At 49.5% G+C, this 8,584-nt stretch overlaps 1 protein-coding gene across 1 annotated transcript in view; it reads right to left on the bottom strand.

Moving 5' to 3' along the window:
- The window catches only part of LOC143748609 (uncharacterized), a 121,321-nt gene that overhangs the window by 25,058 nt on the left and 87,679 nt on the right, over nt 1-8,584 (bottom strand). The gene's annotated exons all lie outside the window — the stretch shown is intronic.

The following is an 8,584-nucleotide window of genomic DNA, read 5'->3' as shown; positions in this document are numbered from 1 at the left end:
TAGTGCAATGACTTCAGAATTGGAGAAATGTGTTTACTTCTTTTGACCCCAGTCAGGATCCTAGCAGCAGAATTTTGCACATATTGCAATACGTTTAGTGTGGTTTTAGGAACCCCAACAAGAATTGCATTGCAGTAGTCAATATGGGAAAAGACAAATGTATTGATAAACCTTTCATTCACAGGAAAGGATAGCAAAGGGTGAAGTTTACCAATATTTCGGAGATGAAAAAAGGAATTCTTAATGGTATATTGCATGTGTGGATCAAAAGACAAACTCAAATCAAATTTAACCCCTACATTTTTATATTTAGTTCGGAACTCCAAAACAGGGCGTCAGTGAACCAGCTTAACGAAGCTGATGAGAAGAGCCAATAAGCAAGACCTCTATCTTATCACTATTCAGACCCAAAAAAAGTTTTGGGTCATCCATAGGCGTATGTTTATCTCAGAAATGCAGTGTGAGAGAGTAGCAACATCCACGTTTTGACCAGGCTTAGAGTAAATATAGATCTGAGTATCATCTGCATAAAAGTGATATTAAGCACAATTGATCTTAAGAGTAATCCAAGCGGATATATATACAGTAGATGATAAAAAGTAATGGGCCTAAAATGTAACCCTGAGGGACACCAGTAGTGACAGAGCCAATCTCAGACCTGAAACCACTCATAAAAACAAACTGGTGGAAATCAGAAAGATAAGATCTAAACCAATTTAAAACAGTCTCTGAAACACCAAAGACAGTTTCAAGTTGTTTGAGTAAGAGGCTGTGATTGACAGTATCAAAAGTGGCACTAAGATCAGGTAGGCCCAAGATGATTGTGTATAAGGATGGAGAGAGAATCGTCTCGGTTACGTATGTAACCCTCGTTCCCTGAGTAGGGAACGGAGACGTTACGTCGGATGACGACGAATGGGGTTTCGCTTAGAAAGCCTATCAACTTCGAGTATTACAAAACGAGCCAATGGCAAAGAACTGCCATGGGTCTGCGGAATTTGCATAGCGTAACTCCGCCCCACCTCGTGGGTATAAAAGGAGGAAGCCAGCAACATGCAGATATGTTTCTTCGCTGAGGAGCCAAGACTGAGCTCAGGCGATCCCCGCGGTACAGCGGAAAGTGGCAGGCAGACGTAACGTCTCCGTTCCCTACTCAGGGAACGAGGGTTACATACGTAACCGAGACGTTCCCTTTCGTTGTCACTCCGAGTTACGTCGGATGACGACGAATGGGGTTACCAGTCTAATCACGCCACCTTCTCGGCTGTCTTCCAGTGCCCTGCGTAAATCTGAGATCCTTGTCGTGAGATTGGCACGGACGAAGGACTCCTATTTAGCACAGGAATACCAAGGTACACTGGGGAGCATATCCCATATTTTTGAGGAAATATGCAAAATATTGCCAGGCCAATGGGGGGAACTTAGAGAATACACATATGACCCGAAGGATGCATATGGAGAACACTGGGGTGTCCAGCCGCAGGTGGAATATTTCAACCCCAGGGGTGGCAAGGTGGCTTGCCAAGGGAAAGACACATGCTCAGAGAGGCTTACAGTGGAAATACACATGTGGGGGTCGCTCGGAGGAGGGACCATGCACACGGGAGGCACCTAGCCGACGCGCAGGCAATAGACACTGGCGCCGACGTCAGGAGTGCTGGAGGAACTCAGGGCTTTCGGAGAAGCTCACCTGAGGAGAATAACCGCACGTATCCAGTCCGTGGAGTGGAATGGCGAGCAAGGGAAGACACCTGAGCGGATCCAGTACTAGCTGGTTGAAGCGAGTAAATGAGAGGACACTGGCTCCACTCGGAGATTGTAGAATCTGGCGAATGTGTTAGGTGTCGCCCAGCCTGCAGCTCTGAAGATGTCTGTTAGCGAGGCGCCATGCGCTAGAGCCCAAGAGGACGACACACTCCGGGTGGAGTGGGCAGTCACACCAAGGGGGCACGGTCGACCTTGCTGCTGGTAAGCCAAGGCAATGGCGTCCACTATCCAGTGAGACAACCTTTGCTTGGAGAGAGCCTTTCCCTTCAGCTTCCCACCATAACAGACAAAGAGCTGGTCTGAGGTCCTGAAACACTGCGTCCTGTCTACATAGGTGCGGAGAGCGCGTACTGGACAGAGCAGTGCCAGGGCTGGGTCTGCCTCCTCCAGGGGCAGCGCTTGCAGGTTCACCACCTGGTCCCGGAAGGGAGTGGTAGGAACCTTGGGCACATATCCGAGCCGGGGTCTCAGGATCACGTGAGAGTAAGCCGGCCCGAATTCCAGGCACGCTTCGTCAACTGAGAATGCGTGCAGGTCCCCTACCCTCTTGATGGAGGCCAATGCAACCAGGATCGCTGTCTTCATAGACAGGAACCTAAGCTCCACTGATTGCAAAGGCTCAAAGGGAGCACTCTGAAGGGCAGTTAGAACCACTGAGAGGTCCCAAGGGGGAACGAGAGGAGGGCGAGGAGGATTCAGTCTCCTTGCTCCTCTCAGGAACCTGACGATCAGGTCATGCTTCCCAACAGACTTACCTTCGACCGGGTCATGGTGTGCGGCAATAGCGGCAACATAGACTTTCAGGGTGGAGGGAGACAGCCTTCGCTCCAACCCATCTTAAAGGAAGGAAAGCACGACACTAATCGAACATCTCCGGGGGTCTTCTCGGTGAGAAGAGCACCAGTTGACGAAGAGGTTTCACTTCAACGCATAGACGTGTCTAGTGGACGACGCTCTAGCGGAAGTGATGGTAGCCGCCACCGCTGGTGGTAGGGTACTCAAACCTGCCTCGTCCCGTCCAGGAGCCACACGTGGAGGTTCCAAAGATCGGGACGAGGGTGCCATAGGGTGCCCCGTCCCTGAGAAAGGAGGTCCTTCCTCAGGGGAATCGGCCAAGGAGGTGCTGTCTCGAGGAGTACTAGTTCGGAGAACCAGGTCCGGGCGGGCCAGTACGGTGCGACCAGAATGACCTGCTCCTCGTCCTCCCTGACCTTGCGCAGGGTCTGCTTAAGAAGGCTCACTGGGGGAAACGCATATTTGCGGTCCCGCGGCCAGCTGTGCGCCAGTGCATCCGTGCCGAGCGTGCCCTCGGTCAGGGAATAATACAGGTCGCAATGGGTCGAGTCGTGAGAGGCAAACAGATCTATCTGTGCGTCCCCGAACTGGTCCCAAATCAGCTGAACCGACTGGGGATGGAGTCGCCAATCTCCCGGGAGGGGCTGAAGCCGTGAGAGCTCGTCGGCTGCACAGTTCAGGGCTCCGGGGATATAAATGGCATGAAGCGACCTCAGATGCTTCTGACTCCATATGAGGAGATGGCGAGCGAGTTGCGACATACCGCGGGAGCTTAGACCACCTTGATGGTTGATGTACGCTACAATGGCGGTATTGTCTGAGCGGACTAGTACGTGTTGGTTCTTGAGCAGCCTGTGATGGGAACGGTTCAGCACGCGCAGGTCCAGGATTGGCCGTAACCCACCGGTTTTCTTTGGGACAATGAAGTACGGGCTGTAGAAGCCGGTCCTCATCTCGGCCAGAGGGACGGTCTCGATTGCACCCTTTGCCAGCAGGGTAGCGATCTCTGCTCTCATGATAGGGGCGTTGCCACCGACCAAAGTGGAGCGGACTCCCCTGAAGCGAGGAGGAGACCGCGCAAACTGAATCGCGTAGCCAAGCCTGATCGTCCGCGCGACCCTGAGGGACAGAAGGCTCTAGCCAGGCTCCCAAGAACTGTACCAGCGGGGTCATACGAACCACAGACTTCCCACCGGTGGTGCAGCAGAGCGGAATGACTGGCCCAGACGTGGACGGCATAGCGGCTCGGTGTGGGGGCACAGTCATTAACCGCGCCCTGACAGAGGAGACCAGGGAAGGAAGAACGTTCCACGGGGGTCTGCTCTGCCAGGGGGCTGGCGACAGAGGCGGATGAGAGCGACACGGTCCGGGGACGGCGCGCACTGTCAACCGGCTCTGGAACAGAGGGGGAAGAGGGGTGCACGGCTCGGGGGCAGCGCACCATGTCGTCCGAGAACTCTGTGTGCTCAGGGATGGAAACCCGTGGGTGAGCAGCGGGGAGTGGAGAACAAAAGATTCTCCCCCGGCCCTCCACCGGGGGAAGGAGTGGTCCTGCTACCATCTCCTGTGAAGTAACTTTCAACATCCCTGAGCAGCCCGTCTCAGGAGCGCCGCTTGGCCCGGAGTTTAGCGGGGGCGGGGCTGGAGAGGGCTGGGGCGCCTTCTTACGGCTTCCTCCGCGACCGGGCCCGGGTGGAGGCTGCTGCTTGGGCCGGGCGGGAGGGGCGGGAGCCGCAGGAGGGCGCCCTCGGCGGCAAACAGACTGAGGGTTCTGCCCGGTCGGCTGGGTGGAGGCAGCAGCGGGCCGTTGGGGCAGAATATGCTTAATGGCCTCAGTCTGTTTCTGGGCGGTGGAGAACTGTTGGGCGAAATCCTCCACCGCACCGCCGAATAGGCCGGTCTGGGACATGGGGGTGTCGAGCAGGCGGGAACACTCAGCATCCCGCATGTCAGCCAGGTTCAGCCATAAATGTCTCTCCTGGACCACAGCTCTGGACATCACCAGACCCAGGGAGCGTGCGGTCACCTTCGTCGCCCGGAGGGCGAGGTCGGTGGCGGCGCGCAGCTCATCAAAGAGCCCTGGGTCCGTCCTACCCTCGTGCATGTCCCTTAGCATCTGGGCCTGATAGACCTGCAGAGTGGCTATGGCATGCAAAGAGGCAGCCGCCTGTCCCACCGCTCTGTAGGACTTCGCCACTAGGGTAGACGAGAACCTACAGGCTTTGGATGGGTGCTTAGGCTCGCCGCGAGAAGAAGCACTCTGAGGACACAGCTGCATCGCAACAGAGCGCTCAACCGGGGGGAGCCCAGTGTACCCACGGGCAGCTGCCCCATCGAGGGGAGGAAAGGCGGATGAAACCAGCGAGCGGTCGCGGGAAGACATGGGAGTCTTCCAGGACTTCGAGATTTCATCATGCACGTCCGGGAAGAAAGGTATTGGGGCAGGCTGAGGACGGGAAGCCGCAGCTGCACCCAAAAACCAATCGTCCAGCCGGCCATGCTTTCCCGGGCGGCTGCGAGCGTTGTTTTAGAGTGGACCCCTCCACCCTGTCCTGGGAGACAGCACTGGAGAGTTGCTCGTCTCGTAAGAAGCTGACAATCAGAGATAGCTTAGGGAGTGAAGAATTACACTTTGCTCCGAAGCGAAAACATATCTGCATGTTGCTGGCTTTCTCCTTTTATACCCACGAGGTGGGGCGGAGTTACGCTATGCAAATTCCGCAGACCCATGGCATTTCTTTGCCATTGGCTCGTTTTGTAATACTCGAAGTTGATTGGCTTTCTAAGCGAAACCCCATTTGTCGTCATCCGACGTAACTCGGAGTGACAACGAAAGGGAACTGAAGCTATTAACAGATCATTGGTGACCTTGATCAAAGCTGTCTCTGTGCTGTGGAGTTTACGAAAACCAGATTGAAGGGGCTCGAAAAGATCATTAACAGTAGGCCTAAGATGATTGTGAAGCTGCAAAGCCACAACTCATTCTAGTGTTTTTGTCAGAAAGGGGAGGTTTGATATGGGGTGATAATTATTTAAATTGTCCAAATCAACATTATGTTTTTTTGGAACAGGTGTTACAGCAGCAGTTTTTATGTTATCCACTTTTGTCCATACAATTTTGTTTAATCCAAATTGTACTTATGTATGAAAGAAACACATTCATGCTTGTGTGTGGTCTTAAATTATTTGGCTTATTTAAATGAACAAGAATTTAAGAACAATCACACCAAGATATATTTTTTAAAAAAGTGTTAGCCCACAGATACATTTATGAGGGTTTATTTAATTTATTGCAATGAACAAATTATAACAATTACTAAAAGACAGTTTTAAAGCTTTGCAAGGTGCAATTTATAGGACGAGTTGAAGTTTGCTGTACTTTATATAGGCCGCGCCTATATATAGAGCGCGCAAAACTTGTCACTTGAAAGTGAAAAACAGTGTTTGAGATTCGTCGCAGCAGATTCAAGCAGTTGTAGTTATGTACTTGTGTTTGTGCTAGAAAAATATACAAGACATTTGTGAGAAAATATTCTGCAAGTGTGCAACTCTCATTGGATGAATTCACATACTGATTTGCGGATGAGCAAAATTTCTCTGTGACTTCACATTTTTTGATGCAGGTGTGAAAATGTGTTTTGCACCATATTCAATGCAGAAACTGTAGCAAAAATGTGAGCGTACGAGTTTCTTAATTTGTGATTTGTAGAATAGGATTTGTTCAACTACAATGAATAATTTGAGAAGGTGTAACTGTTGTGTTGTGTTTGTGGAAGAAAAAAAAGTCTACAAGTTTGCAACTCTTAAAACATTTCTCTCTGTGACTCATGTGTGGCTATTCTCTACAACTACAAATTTCACTGTCACAGGCGTTCAGTTGATTTGCACCAAAAATACCTTCTTAGCAGGCTTTCATTATACCAAGGGGCAGTACGAGCATAAGTGATATTGCGTGACTTCAAGGGAGCAAAAGAGTCCAGATTAGAGGCGAGTATTATTCAACTGTAGAATCTTATCTACAAGAGGAGCCGATGAAAGACCATGAAGAGTGGAAACAACAGAAAACTCTAGGATTAATTGATTTCCATTTACAAAAATTAACAGTATGTGAAGATGTACGAAGAGGAGGCAGTTCCGCATTCAAAAAGATTGCCAAATGTTCAGAAAGACCAATGTCAACAGGATACAGGTGAGACACAAATGAATCATTTGCAATCACAAAGTCTGTAGTAGGACCTTTGTTGTGTGTTGGGCCACTAATAAACTGTGTAAGATTAAAATAAATCTAGTGAAAATAAAAAATCCTTTCTCATCACACAGTCATGTATATAGAATTCCCCCCAAATTAGGTTTCTCTTGAATTTAAAATACAACATTGACAACAAGTCAGCAAACTCAGAGAGAAATGCTTAATATGCCTTTGGTGGTCGAGAGACGGTAGCAATGATAGTTGCTTTAGAGGCAGAAATGCTCACAAGGCATTCAAATGATGTAAACTGCGGTACACAGAGTGCTGATGTTAAACTGCAGTTTGTGAACCACAATAATCCCCCTCTGCCAGTGAGTTGCGGAAGATCAAGTAGCCCTTTGGAGTAATCTGGTTAAAGAGAAGCCCATCGTTTTTTTTTTTTTGTGCCATGGTTCAGTTAAAAACAATAGGTACAGTTTTCTATCTGCAATGACGTCCGATAAAAGCAGAGCCTTGTTGTTTACTGAGCATGCGTTGAATAAAGCACCATTTACTGGGCTCTGGGACAGTGCAGAAGGCAGCTCCGATCGAGCAAGAGCAGATAGATTACTGAGGACTGCACCTGTATGTGACACTCTTTCAGTCTGACACCTACTCAAAGTAACACAGATGTTAGAGCAAGAAGAAGAAGAAGAAGAAGGAAGGCTAAAACTGCGTCCATAGCTCCAATGTATATACCGCCTTTGTCTCAAAAGGCCGGCATTTTGACAATGATCATAAGCATCTTTTTGCAAGCAATAATTCTGGTTCAAGTTCAACAGCTGGTGTGCGGGATACCTTAAAGTCATGCTCCGTGAGTCCAGGACCACAGCAGTCCCAAGGCAGTGTAAGTTCGCAGCAACGTTACAGGGTAAACTCCACAGATTCAGCTCCACAGATTAAGCTCCTGAGACCTCCAGAGAACGGAAACACATAAAAGCAGCAATCCAAAGTGTGTGCAATAGTCCCGCCACTTTGCAAGTGTGGAGAATGACTTGATAACTAAACAGATGGTGAGAGGAGCGGCAGCCAGAACACGCCAGCATACCCAATCAACCGGACCCAATCATTCATCAGGCCTCAAAAGACTACAAATAAAAAATATAGAGTAAAGTTTATAAAGGGACTATTGCAATATTCTGTGAACCAGCCATCCAGTTAGCGCAATTAAGCCTCTACAGATGATCCAGAGATCTAAAAGGTAAATATAATACCTGGAAAGGGCAATCTGTTACCTATTACTTAATAACAGTTGCTCTGGCGACACAGATTTTTAGGTTATTTGCGTAATCCCTTTTGTCTGATAACAGAAGTGAGGAATCTCAATATGGGAACTGCGGAAGCACCAATTACGCCATTAATCTGTCAGACTGACAGACCAATTGCTACAGCGATCAGGGAGTCCATTCTCCTTATATAACTCTCTGCTGCATCATTCTCTGCATGCACCTAGAGAATATGTCATCCTCTTCTTCATCTGAAGGGACTGTGCAGGCAGCCCGGAGGCATGGCGACGAGACGCAGTGTCTACACACCAGGAATGACGGAAGGCTGTTCAATCTGACCCGCCTGAAAGCCAAGACGAAAGTCCTCTCAGTACTCATTAGAGACATGCTGTTTGCAGAGGATGCAGCCCTAACCCACACACTGAAGAAGAACTACAGCAGCTGCTCAGTCAGTTTTCCCATGCCTGTAAAGAGTTTGGGCTCACGATCAGCATTAAAAAGACCAATGTCATGAGCCAAAATGTCCCTTCGCCACAATCAATCAGCATTGATGACGAGGTGCTAGAAA

The sequence above is a fragment of the Siphateles boraxobius genome, unplaced genomic scaffold, assembly GCF_051911475.1.
Source record: "Siphateles boraxobius isolate OS27281-9 unplaced genomic scaffold, OSU_SipBor_1 24, whole genome shotgun sequence".
NCBI classification, from domain to species: Eukaryota; Metazoa; Chordata; class Actinopteri; order Cypriniformes; family Leuciscidae; genus Siphateles; species Siphateles boraxobius.
Note: the sequence above shows the minus strand (reverse complement) of the source record. Positions and strands in the feature narration are given on the sequence as shown.